At 38.2% G+C, this 15,776-nt stretch overlaps 1 pseudogene; it reads left to right on the plus strand.

Annotated features, from left to right (window-relative positions):
• The first annotated feature begins 237 nt into the window (after positions 1-237).
• On the plus strand, positions 238-888 carry LOC136132285 (type 2 phosphatidylinositol 4,5-bisphosphate 4-phosphatase pseudogene; annotated as a pseudogene).
• The last annotated feature ends 14,888 nt before the right edge of the window (positions 889-15,776 follow it).

Raw genomic sequence — 15,776 nt, forward strand, 5'->3', positions numbered from 1 at the left:
ACCAAGTTTCAAATTCCATTCTTCAGATCAACATCTCCTACACTGAAAATAAGGCATGATTTTAAAACCTCTCAATTTCAAATCTAATAATAAATATGAAACTGAATTTAAGATGAAGCTGAATTAAGGCAGCCTCTCCCTGCCAGCCCCGCCATCACTGCTGCAGTCACGACTGCTGATGGGGCGGACGAACGTTTGCCTCTGCTCTCCGCATCCCATTCAAGAAATGTCACTCCCATGTCCCCACCATACTTACAAGAAAGCAGCCCCAGAGCAGAACTCCCACCTCCATACACAGCCATCGCCAGCCCAGACGCCAGTGGTATTCCAGTAATAAAGTGCCATGTGTGCCAATCTCTCATCAATTTGGATGGCAAGCTTCACCAGCACGTGGTTAGGTGCATGGTTTGCAATGATTCTAGGCCAGTCAAAAGTCCCCCAACAAGGAAGAAGTATGTTAGATGCCCTCGTAATTGTCTCCTCGTTTATAAGGACACATCCCAGCAAATAGGATGTCCAAGACCCACCTGTAGACACATAATTAACCTTGGCCTAGTAATGCTTATTTCTGAAGAACAGCCAGCTCAACCCGCATCGCCAGTCCAACCACAAGGTACAAGGATCATGTGTGGGCACTGTGGAAACATGTTCTTATGGATGGAACTGAGGTTCAACACTCTGGCAAGATGCCCACACTGCAAAAAAATCTCCTCAGTGGGTAGTGCACTTCCTCGAAGGTGCTGCTGTGCGTGTATTACCATTGGAATGATACGTATTTTCACTGGAGTTGGATTAACTGTTGGCACCCAAGATTTTGCAAGGCAATTTCATGCAACCTATGTTTCTTGGGCAGTTGCTTATCTCTTAGCTTTGATCTGCCTTATCTGAGCTTGTTATTGGGGAGCCATAAGAGTGAGTTATCCAGAACTTGGTTTTGCATAAGCTTGTTTATGATTTGGTCATGCAGGTGAGAGTATCTAGCAGTTCTCAATAAGCTACTCTGGACATCTTTAAATCATTTACCTAATGGATTTTTTTTTTTTGGGGGGGGGTGTTGGGTCTTCATTTCTGTGCGAGGGCTTTCTCTAGTTGCGGCCAGTGGGGGCCACTCTTCCTCGCTGTGCGTGGGCCTCTCACTATCATGGCCTCTCTTGTTGCGGAGCACATGCTCCAGACGCGCAGGCTCAGTAGTCGTGGCTCATGGGCCTAGTTGCTCCGAGGCATGTGAGATCCTCCCAGACTAGGGCGCGAACCCGTGTACCCTGCATTAGCAGGCAGATTCTCAACTGCTGTGCCACCAGGGAAGCCCAACCTAGTGGATTTCACTCTGGTTTATGTATGAAGTTTTAAGACTTTGGGAGTCTTTTATGAACAAATGCTCATTGTACTACATTATATGCAAATAGTATGTTTTGCTGTTAAGTTTTCAAGCTCCAAATAATAAAGCTTGGTCTTCATATTCTTTCACATCTCTTAAAAAAAAAAAAAGAAAGAAAAACTACTTATCATCATCAATATCTTCTATTTGATCCAGAATACTTTACTAGAGACACAATAAAGCATGTTTAACTTGCAGTCCACATGCAAAACATGTATGCTCTTTATTATCACACTAAAAAGGAACATATATTTTATTATCTAAGAGTATCCTGGACTTCCCTGTGGCACACTGGTTAAGAATCCGCCTGCCAATGCAGGGGATGCGGGTTTGAGCTCTGGTCCGTGAAGATCCCACATGCCGTGGAGCAGCTAAGCCTGTGTGCCACAGCTACTGAGCCTGTGGGCCTAGAGCCCGTGCTCCACAACAAGAGAAGCCACCGCAATGAGAAGTCCATGCACCGCAACGAAGAGTAGCCCCCACTCGCCGCAACCGGAGAAAGCCCCCATGCATCAACAAAGACCCAATGCAGCCAAAAATTAATTAACTAATTAATTTTTTAAAAAGAGAATCCTAACCACTTTGAAATGAATGTTCTTTAAAATTTTTACCTTATTTTAATAGACTAAATATTTAACTACCATAAAATAAAAGATGTCATATGAATCACCATATAAAATAGATGTTAAACTAGGCAGAGAATTACCTCAGCTTATTACATTTCTTTGGTTAAATATTCATGAAAACAGTCATTATCTATAGAAACCATCATAAAAAAGGTTAAGAGTAACACAACTATTGAAATATTTAAAAGTACTTCAAAAAGCTTTTATGCTAAGGTATCAGAAATCTTAAGAATAGAGAGGAAACATTAAACAAAACTCAAAACTAGATAAACCCATAGTGATTATGGTTATTCCATACAGGGCTTGGTCTTTCATTCTTTCTTATAAAAGATTTTTTATAATAACATGGAAGATGTGCATATATATATATATATCTGAAATGTATGTAGATATATATAAAATATATATGTATCTGAAATGAATAGTTAAAATATTAAATGACAAAATTGAGATTCAGGAGTACTCTAACACATGATGGTTTCAAACAGTATAACAAAATAAGAATAAAGGTAAAGTCCTGATTTGGGAGCAAAAGAAACGGATAACATGGGGTAGACCTGGCTTGACAGCAATTTAAGTGAAAAGATTCAGATCTGTCCTAATTGGTATTGACATATACACACTACAATATATAAAACAGATAACTAATAAGCTTTCACATATGGAGTGGGGCACAATAGCTAGCTGGCATCCCCTAGAATTACAGAAGTAGACAAAAGTCTCACATTCTCCCTGAATAGACTTTTCTGGGTCCTAATCGAATCTAAAAAGAATAAAATTAATAGAATCATCTTTCTGACCTTATATTTCATCATGTCATCTAAGTCACTTTTTAGTTAACCACGAACTCAGAAAACATAATCATCCACAGTAGTATAGGGTTAAAAGTAAAAACCTGGATTCTGGAGCCAAACTGCCCGGGTTCACAACCCAGCTCTGCCACCTGTCAGTTACGTCCCTTGGGCAAGTTGCTTAGCTACTCTGTGACATAGTTCTATTTAAAATGTAGGTAATAATATTACATATCTCATAGAGCTATTGTGAGAATCAAAAAAATTATTGAATGTTTGAACATTGCCTGATACACAGTAGATGCTGTATGTGTGTTTGCTATTATTACTATCATCCTACCCTTTAAGTTATCTGAAAATAGAAAAATTGAGTAGATTAGCAAGAATTTATAACTAACTCATAGCCTTCTCTTCTCTTTGCATCTCTTCTCAGCAAAGATACACTTTAGTAATATTATAACAGAATATAAATGTTAAACTAAAATTAATTTTACCTTTTTCTTTTGGCATTTTAAAGAATCATTCTGCTCATTTTGATGAAAAGAGAATACTTTTCCAGCAGTGGGTAAAAATAAATTTCCTCTTTTCCAAGAAGAAAAGATTAGACAATCGTGGTTTACAAAAACTAGTTTCTATCTCTTCAAGGAAAGGAAAAAGAGTTTTCTTTAGTTAATGGCATAGAGTCCAGTTATCACGTGTCACTGAGGTTCTACCTGATAGACCACCAAATGCTTCTGTGTGGGTAAATAAAAGAATAGGGATTTGATGTGCATCTTAAAATTGGTAGAGGCTGGGAGGTTGGAGAGCCTTGTGTGGACAAGAGAAGTAGAAGATTGGAGAGAAGGAGTATGGAAAACTCAGGAAGATAATCCAAGAGTCCTTTCTGGGAAGGATGAATCAAGTGGGAAGGAGAAAGGACACTACAAGGATATTACTTCACTGTCCATGAGACATGTTGGAAGAGGTTATTTGACAGCTAATCTGTCTTTGTATAAATTATATGGGAACTTTTAGTAGTGGCCTTTAGAATGTGAAACACCTATTTCCTCCTTCTTCAATCAAAAGTAGCCTGATTTACCCTTGGAGAAGTTTACTTCTCCCAACAGTATAGTGGCAATGCTGTTGAAGTGGTCCTGAACAGGCTTAATCCAATCAATTCATCTCATCGCCATGGCCTTGATATTCAATGTAAGGGTGAACCTATAACACAGTTCAAGTAAGGGAGACCACAGGGAAGTAGCCATTTTCTTCCTCTGCATGAATTGCTGAGATAATATGAGATACAGAACTGCACTCTACATAAAAGAAAATCCTGGGGCCACCATGTAGAAATGAAAATGAATACTAGTGCCATGGAAGATGGAGCAAAAAGACAAGGAAAAAAATTAGATGACTAGTGGCTTATTCACTGTGCCAAGTCCCATTAGCACCCTTTATCTGGATTGCTGAGTTATAAAGTCAATACATTCATTTGTGGTTGTTGATTATACCAGTTCATGTTGAGGTTTGTTATTTGCAATTAAAATAGTCCTAACCAATACAAATTTCACATCTATATAATAGGTTTGCACCACTTGACTAACAAGTGTTTAGGCACGTAAGAATTTTGTTTTTTTGTGAACCATGAATCCAGTTAGCTGACACCTCTGCTAAAGTATATCACTAGTGGTCAACCTACTCCTCTCTAGCAACCCCACAAGAATCTTAGTGAAGTTGAATGAAGCATGCTTGATTAAGCAACACTGGGCCAGGAGAAATGAAAAACATTACTAGAAAACATTTTTTCAGTCATTTGTAAGCATTGTAATTTCTACCCTAATAGTCATAGCAAAGACATAACTGCTCTGACTGTATATACTCATTTAAAAATAGCACTTCACAAGTCAAACACACACACACACACACACACACACACACAAGCACATTAAACTATTCTACTGTGTTAAAAGAAAGTCATAGAAGTGACATATACTCCAATGACCATCCACAAATCTTAGTCAGACACGGCCATGTCAGTCTTTCTCCTGTATTACTTGGAATAGGAATCACTTTTTGTTTCCCAGCATGATAGGAAAAATTGATGTCAGCAGCAAAATTCCATCTGTTTGGCCATGTGGGGGCTATTAGCTTGCTCACAAGATAACCTCTCCCAAAGGACTCAGTTTCATGTTCTAAAATACGAATTTGAAATTCATTATTTAATATTTAAAATAATTCAGGATACCAAAAATGGTCTCCTAAAATGCTAAATTGTTATAGTAGTTAGTATACGAGCCTCGGTAGATACATATATTCTTTCCCTCTTAACAGTTTAGTATATTGAAAGAATATATTAAACCACCTCATGACATTCAGGACAATATTTGCATAGCCATAACAAAAAAACCAAATCTCCAGTCTTTAAAGAGTTTTAGGACTTTTAAAAGATTATAAAAGAGTGAAAATAGAAGATTACAGTCAACACCTAATTTACATTTTTTCATATCACACAGGACTTTCCACAGTCTAAATTGTGTGTGTTGTTGTCATTGCTTTTGTTGTTTTCTTATTCATTGTTATTTCTTCTTCTAGTCCATAAACTACTAAAGGGCAGGGAAAAATCTGTTAGGTTGACAAATAGGAGGTTCTCAATATCTTTTTGTTGAATGTATAGATGAATAAATTAATGAATCACTAAATGAATGGACAGGTGAAAAAGGGTCATCCTATATTCTGTATTGATCTAACAATAAAGGCAAATGCTTCAATGACATTAGTGTGTTCATATCCTTGTTGAGTTATCTCCATTTATTTACTGGATAAATATTTATTGAGCACCTACTCTGTCCAACAGAATAATGATGCGCAGACCACCACACACAGCAGCATGGTCGTTGGCAACTCATGCTCTTCTGAGAGAAAATCAGGCTTCAGTACTACCTATAAATGAGTTTAAGGGTTGTGTTAAAAACAAACAAGCCTGACTCTTCTGGTTTGCCTGGGTCTGAGATGGTTCCTGTGACTTGGGTTTTTAATACTAACTCTGGGAAAGTCCTGTCAAAAGAAAAATGCATCAAATGGAGTTAAACAATCAAAGAACCCTCCTTCAACACTATTGCAACAGGAGAGAGAAATTGAACTCAACTCCACTGAAACAAAGGTGAGAGGGTTTTTAAGCTGTAGGGAGAGTTAGTGGAAAAGTACTGGGGAATATTAGGGAGGCATTGATTAATAGGGTTAGGCCATTTGTGTTTGTTAATTGTTGTTTATTGAAGTTAGGCTCCTACCTCACACAAAAACAGGGAGATAGCATGATATCTTTCATGATGGTTATATATCAAATAGATGATTCCCAGATCCCCCGGAAAGACATTCCTGGGTTGTGAAACTGTCAAGGGGCTGTGAGAAGATTTACATCTCAAAGGGACAGAAAACAATTTACAACTCTAAGTTTCCTAAAGTAAATGCTCTAAGGAAAGGGAGGTCAGGGGCCAAGAATTAGGAAAAAGGCATCCTGAAGTTCAGTCCAGCTGAGGAGAATGTTAAGACCCCCATGATCAGTCTCAAGCAAACTGAGAGAGGTGATCACTTACTGGGTATTAGGTGTTGCACAGAACTTCACTAAAACTTTCCTATAGCTGAAATTTGGAATAATCACATTTAGCAAATTCTCATGTAAATCTGTGAGTTCATCAGCTTTCACAGGCTTACCAAGAAAGTGATTTTTTTTCTCTTGGAAGATAGCTATCTCAAAATGCAATAATGATTTTTGTTTTCATGAACTAGTTTTTAGAAACACATATTTTTGGAGCTTTTGTTGGATTGTACAAAAATGAAGACTTCATATTCAGTGAAAAGCTTTAAACAAATCACCAAAAAAGCATTCAAAGAATGAATCTCTATTCCATGGTGCTTCTGCTGTACCAGAACCCTCAGAATATCCCATAAAAGGCTTTAATTTATTGTCACAAACTCCAGTAACTCATCTTAAGCCTCATGGTTATTTTAGATACTGAGTAAAATCAATGACTTGAGATTTGCTTTTTTTGAAAGCTTGAATTATAAGAATTCTGCCACATTGTCAACTCTGATCATTTAAATCCTGATGATAAGTTCATGATAATTTGTATGTGGCTTGAAATAGAAGATCTGTTGAAAGGAGTATTTTTGCTGTAATGAAAAATAAAACTTACAAGTTTCTAAGTTAAGGTTTTATGTAATAAAACACTGTATTTTTGAACTTTATTGTTCATTTCCTATATTTTTAGTTTTTAGGAAAGTTCTGAGCCCATATGGTGAAGGTGTTAGGTTCTAGAAATGCACTGAACCAAACACAGTACTAGAGACAAAAAGGAAACCCTTTTCCAATGTCTGGGGCCAATTCATTGTTGGCTTGGGCCAAAAGAGTGAAATGAGAAAGGGCCTAGATATTTTTGTAAAGAACTAAATAATAAATTATTGACGTCAAAATGAGGTCAACGACCTTCAATGTTTATCTTATTAAAAGAAAGACCATTACTTCATCTGTAGCCTAACATTAATTTTCTTCAGACAGTAAAAGAATGAATTGGTAATTCCAGGAGGGTTTCTATTTTCCTGCTAATTCCAGGAATTCTGCTCCTCTGTGGGGGTGTGTGTGTGTGTGTGTGTGTGTGTGTGTGTGTGTGTGTGTGAGAGACAGGAACACTTCTGAGAAACTATTGAGACTAAATAAAATTAGGAAAAGGTCATAACTTAGGTGTGTTATATTGGGATTTGAGAGAAAATTAGAAACCTGAGTATACATAATAAATAAAAAAATATATTGGGGTAAGAATACATCTAAACTGTGAATCAACTTTGGTAAATCTTTCCAAAAGGAAATGTCATGTTGCAGGTCAAGACTCAAATGAGCAGTTTGGTTTTTTTTTTTTTGTTTGTTTGTTTTTTTTGGTACGCGGGCCTCTCACTGTTGCGGCCTCTCCCGTTGTGGAGCACAGGCTCTGGACGCGCAGGCTCAGCGGCCATGGCTCACGGGCCCAGCCGCTCCGCGGCATGTGGGATCTTCCCGGACAGGGGCACGAACCCGTGTCCCCTGCATCGGCAGGCGGACTCTCAACCACTGCACCACCAGAGAAGCCTGAACAGCTTGTTTTTAAAAATTATGCATTATTTAACTCATTCAAAAAATATTTACTGACCATCTTCTAAATGACCAAGCATTAAGATAGGTATTATATGGATAGGAATGGTCTCTGAGGAAGTAATCGTTAATAAATAGACTCACACGTGTATAATTACTCCAATACAATAGAAGCTTAGTTTTTGATCTTGTAACATGGGACCAAGTGGGTTTGTCAGCAGAACAGCCCTCTTCCATGCCATCTTTCTGAACTAAATTAAAAGAGGCTCTGCGGGGCTTCCCTGGCGGCGCAGTGGTTGAGAGTCCGCCTGCCGATGCAGGGGACATGGGTTAGTGCCCCGGTCCGGGAAGATCCCACATGCCGCGGAGCGGATGGGCCCGTGAGCCATGGCCGCTGAGCCTGCACGTCCGGAGCCTGTGCTCCGCAACGGGAGAGGCCACAACAGTGAGAGGTCCGCGTACCACAAAACAAAAAAACAAACAAAAAAAGAGGCTCTGCAATCTTCAATATATGGCTTCTAGCTGGCTGAAATGGGGAAAAAATAGCGGTAGCAAGGTGAGGGTGAAGTCCAGGGACATTTAACAGGCCTGGCTTGGAAGTGAGCCAAATCTCATTTATTCACCTTGCATTGAATAGACCTGGTCATAGGATCCCAGCGAGATGCAAGAAAACCTGGGAAATTCTATCTTGTGCTTCCCATATACACTTCATAACATAAAAAAGGAAACGTGTTTTTGGTGGACAGTGAGACATTTCTTCACAATCTACCTCTCTCACCATCAGATATTACTCTATACCCCATCCCTAAGAAGACAACTCAAAATCCAACCCACTTGCTGCATACAGTACAAAGTCCAGGATATATAGGTGCTGCAGTGTCTTCTTCATCATTTCCAGAGGTGGATTCTCATAATTTAATGATCCACGTACCAAAAGCCCAATTATGTGCATTTGCCAACTTCACATGCCTATTTTCTAAAGTGGAGCAAGGACAGCAATTAAAGCTACCATTCAAAATGTTGAAGGACACAAGATATACAGCAGTCACTCATCTATAACAATCATAGCATCCAAATTGCCAATTATCATGGAAGTCTCTACCCTGGCACGAGGGAAAGTCCTTCATTGACCTAAATACTATGGCTCCGGACGCGCAGGCTCAGCGGCCATGGCTCACGGGCCCAGCCGCTCCGCGGCATGTGGGATCTTCCCGGACCGGGGCACGAACCCGTGTCCCCTGCATCGGCAGGCGGACTCAACCACTGCGCCACCAGGGAAGCCCGACCTAAATACTATTATCTGAAAGAAACTGTAGTTATCCTCCAAAACCACATATAAGGGGGTTTTCGGAGAGTATGTCCTCCTTGAGAGCAATATAGATTTCACAACTCCCTACTTGTTACATATATAAATTAGATAGTTAAGAAGTTGCTCTAAGGCTTGACTATTCAAAGACTCCTTTAGTGAAGGCTCACATTTCTTTGGAAACACCAGCTTTCAAAAACAGTAAGCTTCAGTCAGCACCAGGTGCCAGTAACTACAACTTAAATTTTCTCCTAGACATAATTTTCAAGCTTGATTTATTCCCTTGCCTCCATGCCCCTAGGTCTCTCTCCATAGCAGCTACCTTGAGGCCATATGAAGTGACAAACTTGAGGGGAAGGGAAGAATTTTTAATTTAAACCTTTCAAAGCTGAGTTTCTCTGTTTACTGAGAACGCTGATGAACCTTTGTCATTTATGTTCTTTTTAAGTCTTGTTTCCTATGGTTTAAGTTTCAAAACTCTTCACCCTATTGTTTCTGCTTTTTGTTTCTGCCCCTGAATCAGTGAATTCTTGACCAAGATCATTGTTTTTATGTAATATCTTCCTAAATACAGTAAATAACAAGCTACCCAAACTAGTAACATTCTGCTCTCCAGCCTCTTCTAGGGCCACAAACATTGAAGGCAATACTTCTCCTTATTAGTAAGGTTAGACTAACTGCCATCAAAATTAGAAAGTAAAATGTAAACTGTATAAATACAATAATAGAAGGTTACTTTTATTCATGTAAAAGTATTGGGTAGGTGAACAGGTTAAAGGGATTGTGCTTGTCCACACAATTGTTCAAGAACCCTTTGTGATGGAGCTGCTGACATTGTCAACATGTTGCTTTCAAGGGCAACTGAGAGTCACTCTAATTCAAACCATACAAAAGTTCAGAGAAAATAGAGGAGCACAGGAAAGGATTTTAGTGCTAAACCTTGCCATACCACATGGCATGTCCACTCATATTCCCTTGGCCAGAACTAGTCACATGGCTCTACCTAGCTGCAAGGGAGATGGGATATGTACTGCTTTCCTTTCAAAATCCTGTTTTGGAAGGGGGAACACATTTTTTGGTTGGTGGATAATTAGTCAAATCTGCTACAATTTGTGATTTGACAGGTGAGAAGCAGAAGACATTTTGGGGTGGGTGGGTTGGCCTGATTCTCATTTGAAGGGACATTTCAGGCAAAACAAATTGATAGAAGACGCCTTAAAGTGGACAGATCTTGTTCTGAGGTTGTTTTCAATATCTCAGAGTAGGCCACTATGATGAAAGGACGATGAGGAAAGTAGAAAAGATGGTGCTAAAGAGGTAGACTGGAGACAAATCAAGCAAGGAGAGTTGACAAATTTGAATTGTGTTCTAAATGCGATAATTTAGAATGTATTTTAAGTAAAAGAAGAAATTATTTAATATTTTAAAGACCACATCAGCATTAAAAAAAAAAAACTCTGCTTGCGGTATGGAGAATGGGGGTAGGAGTAATGGTGGAAGGTAGTAATCTTGATAAGACACTAAGGGATGTGAAGAAGAATTAGAGAAGGGTCTGGCACCATATGTATCATTAAGGCATTAACTAGGCCCAGTACGGGTCACTTGGACAGTCATACCTCTGGGAGACGTGAGAAACTGCTATCTAAAAACACAGGATGCTTACTGACCTAAATGAAAATCCTGGAAGCAAGGATCTCATTTGGACAAAGACAATAACTTGTATGTTCTCTTATTCTTTCCACATATACCAAAGTATTTCTTCCCTTTGATTATCCTCTATTTCTTCGTGTTAAAGATCTGCTCCCTAATTATTGAAACATTTTATGATGAAAATGTATACGTATATTTTTCTTAATGGAACTTCCCTTACACAGGGATTAGAGATCTCATGGAGAGTGGAGGGAAACAAATATTTTCATGTTTCTGTATGATTAGGGCATCCAGAAAAAAGAAAACTGCAAGCTGGATTGAAGGATAAGTCTTGAAAGGTAAAAGATGACTGAAAAGTGAGAGATCTCAGGGAGATTTAAAGGGTTTATCTCCTTGGTGTTTGTTTACATTTCAAAGGATGAAACCCAGAGATGTCCTTTTACTTTCTGAAGGATTTTAAACCATTAGGGAACAAAGATTTCTCTCCCTCTTTCAGGAACAGAGGAGTACTCTGTAACCTATATAAACTCCCACATACATAGTTTTGGGCTTCCTCTCCTATAGTACAAAAATATCCTTGGCATGTATGTTGTGATTTTGCCCCTGATTGTATTATTCTGAAGAGGGAATAAGAGAACATGGAGAGCTAATACAGTTATTGCTGTAAGTGATAATACTCTGGCTCAGACCCAGAACCTTGGCATTGGCTTTCAGGTTCATGTAAATAAATATACATATTAAAAATGTATCAGATTAATCAAAGGCAATCCTTTCAAAGAATCTGTACCACAGATGGATGGAAAAATCACTGAAGGAGAAATAAACATGGGAGAGTGGCATGCACCTCTATGAATAGCATCCATGGCAATAAAGCTCAGAACAAACTGAGACTTGTAAAAAATAATACGGACGATACAAAAGGATTCGTAGATAGTCCTTAAGCAAGATCAGCAGTGAAGGGGAAAAGGCTGTAATATTAAGAAAAGACAGAAAGTAGTCTACTAGTAAGAAAAATAACTTTTTTTCACTAAAACAAATTATAGTAAACCAAATTCATTCACTGCTTGATTAGGGCAATAAAACAGAAATAATGGAATTTATTTAGGCAAGGCATTTTGACTGCTAGTTACAGTACCTTTATAGAATGTTTTAAATAGGCTAGAATTAATAGAGTTATTGGACGGATGTGTGCCAGATTCTGAAACTTTGCATTGCATTAATGATTAATAGCGTCTTGTAGATCAGGAGAATGTTAGCCACTGCTCTGTCACAAGATGTAATCCTGTTTTGCATTTTAATCAGACTTGGCTAAAAGGTATATGCACTTTTTTGAACAAAAGAACTATAATTCAAAATTATCTTAGCTAGGTAAGCCAAAAAGTAGAAAATTAAATGTAACTGGTAAGTTCTCACTTGGTTTCAGAAAGCTAGCTACAAACTGGGGAACCCAGAATTAACAGAAGTTTAATTTGAACCTATCTTTGGAATTAGCACCCAACATTTGTCATGAAATCTAGATTCTGAGCTAAATTACTGTGCCAGGAGTTTCGGTTCCAACATCATCGCTTAGTAGCCAACAAGAGTGTAACCTGAGAATAGCAGCCAGGCTGTGGCCAAACCCCAAAGCTAAGTAATGGGACCCACTTGAGAACTAAGGGCTTTTAGTTCAGAAGGCAGAACACTGGGTAGGGGGTCTCATCTACATAAAGCAATATTATATTGACATTATATATTGACAAAATATTATACTGACATATAAAAAATATTATATTGACATTGGCATGTGTGTGGGGGAAACATAAAAACGAAACACAAAAATCGAATAGTTATTAATTATATTAATTGAATATTTACAAAAATAGCATAAATGAGAAAAAATCATAGTGACAAACATTTCAAATCCATTATTTTAATTGTCTGAATTAATTTAAAAAATTAGAAGTACAGTAAGTCCCCTACATATGAACCTTCAAGTTGAGAATTTTCAAAGATGCGAATGTGTGTTCGCGTATCCAATCACTTAAGTTAGTTCATGTGTCTGGCGTACATTGTCATGTGTGTGCACCCTCTACAAAATTAGAAATGTCCTCTTTATTTTCTGTGTTTGTTTTTTATGTATTATGTGTGTGAAATGTGTTATAAACCTATTACAGTACAGTACTATATAGCTGATTGTGTTAGCTGGGTACCTAGGCTAACTTTGTTAGACTTACAAACAAATTGGACTTACGAATGTGCTCTCAGAACTGAACTAGCTCTTATGTACGGGACTTACTTATTGCCTTATAGACAACCAGCTTTTGCTATGGGAGAAAATTCTAGACGTTAAAACATCTAGATGTTAGTAACACAGAGGCAATTTGGGAGTAATAAGAGAAAAACATTTTTAACTCTGAAAAGAATTTCCTTATATAATGGAGAGTGCCAAGTCCCTGAAAATTGTTCAAGCTAAGGCTGGAAAGTCATGTAACTAGAGATGGGATTGCTCTGAGATAACCTCCAAGACCTTGTCCAAATAAAATTCATTATTCTATTAAATCAGGCAAGTCTATGTGGAGAAGAGGTCAGGAAGATAGAAACATCCAAATATTATGAAAATATCTAGCAAAATTTGGGAAGGATAATGTTAGAGTAGAATCTGGAAATCATGTCTCTGGGAAGATTTTCAGGAATGCAGAAAACAATGGATCCTAAATAAATCTTGTAAGAAAAGCACTGGAGCTTGAAAAATAAAAAGTATTTGAAAAGAAAGTAAAATTCCAACTTTAGTGCTTTCCCAGCATTACTGTAGTTTCATGGGTTGAAATTTTCAAATTATTAATATACTTAAAACACTGTATATTAATATATCACTGTGAATATCACAAAATACATGCAAATGAAACAGACTGTGCACATATGTATGTGTGAATATATATATATATATGGAATATTACATATATGAATATAATATTATATATATATATAAAATATATATATGGAATATCCCTCTGCCATGAGAAAGTAAGAAATTCTGCCATGTGTGACAACATGAATGGACCTTGGGGCATTATGCTAAGTGAAATAAGCCAGGTATAGGAAGACAAATATTGCATGGTATCACTTATATATGGTGTTTTTTAAAAACCCAAACTTATAGAAACAGAGAGTAGAAAAGTGGCCGCCAGGGGGTAGGGCGTGGGGAAATAGGGAGAGGTTGGAAAAAGGGTACAAACTTTCAGCTATAAGGTGAATAAGGTCTGAGGATCTAATGTATAACGTGGTGAGTGTAGTTGATAACACCGTATTGTACAACTGAAGTGTGCTAAGAAAGTAGACCTTAAAGGTTTTCATCAAAAAACCAGAAAGAGGGCTTCCCTGGTGGCACAGTGGTTGAGAGTCTGCCTGCCGATGTAGGGGACACGGGTTCGTTCCCCAGTCCAGGAGGATCCCACGTGCCGCGGAGCGGCTGGGCCCGTGAGCCATGGCCGCTGAGCCTGTGCGTCCGGAGCCTGTGCATCCGGAGCCTGTGCTCCGCAACGGGAGAGGCCACAGCAGTGAGAGGCCCGCGTACCGCAAAAAAAAAAAAGATGGAAGGAATCCTTTTACAATGTATACATATATCAAATTACCACACTTTAAATATCTTAATCTTTAAATATCTTATAATTTTATTAATTTTATATGTCAATTATCCCTCAATAAAGCTGAAGTTAAAAAGGAGGCAACAAAAAAAAGGATAACGGTGGGCTAGAAACCTGGGTATAGCGATCTATCAGCAAATGGGTGGTTACTGAAGCCATAGGAGTGGGCAAGATTGTCCAGAACAATATAAAGACTGAGAAGAGAAGATCTGGAGCAGATCCCTGCCTCACTCCAACAATTTAAGACACAGGCAGAGGAAATACTGCCTGGAAAAGAGGTCAAGAATAAATGACAAGATATTGTCAGAGAATATGAGGATAGAGGTGTTTGTGGTTGAAAATTTTAAGTGATTTGCTTAAAGGCCCTGTATTAGTTTTCTAGGGCTACCATAACAAAATGCCACAGGCTACGTGGCTTCAACAATAGAAGTGTATTTTCTCACAGTTCTGGAGGCTGGTTGTTCAAGTTCAAGGTGTGGCAGGTTGGTTTCTCCTGATATCTCCCTCTCCTTTTCTCACAGTTGGCTGCCCTGTCGCTGTATCTTCACAAGGTCTTTCTTTTATGCATGATCAATCCTGGTCTCTCTGCTTCTTCCTATCAGGACACAAGTCATATTACGTTAGAGCCCCATCTTTATGTCTTTTTTTAACCTTAATTAACTCTTTAAAGACCCCACCTCCAAACACAGTTACATTGGGGGTTAGGGCTTCAACATATGAATTTGTGAGGGGCCCAGTCTAGTATACCACAGGTCCACAGGTGGGAAATAATGACCTTGGGGTTCACCTGACTATTCACCCCATCCTGTTATTCTTTCTGTTATAGCACACTATTTCCCTGTGTGATATTTGAATTGGAATTTATTACTAACTCCATCTAGAAAACTGTAAGCTCTCTGTGTAACTTATTCTATTTATGCTTATACCTAAGAGTAATTACCATAGCATCCAATAAATTGATGTATTAAAGGATATATATGAAGAAAAATCTCTGTCCATTCAACGTAAGTTAGCCTTTCAATTAGTTATGAATGGCCCTTGCTAATTATCTTCACTGCAGTGCACACCTTTTATAAACTGTAAATGGATATAACCTAGGGGTCTCTTAGGAGGAATAAGGTCAAAGTGTTTAAGAGGAGAAAAGTCAAATACTAAAAACACAGCTGGCAAAAAAAGAGGAGAGAAGATATATCTGCAGATATCATCTCTATTTTATCCATTCTCTTCTCCTTTATTCAGTTTCTCAGTCCCTCTATTTCACAGAAAAGCAATGCTGGAGATTATAGGAGAAATGGTAAGCT

Source organism: Phocoena phocoena, chromosome 12 (genome assembly GCF_963924675.1).
Source record: "Phocoena phocoena chromosome 12, mPhoPho1.1, whole genome shotgun sequence".
Classification (NCBI taxonomy): Eukaryota; Metazoa; Chordata; class Mammalia; order Artiodactyla; family Phocoenidae; genus Phocoena; species Phocoena phocoena.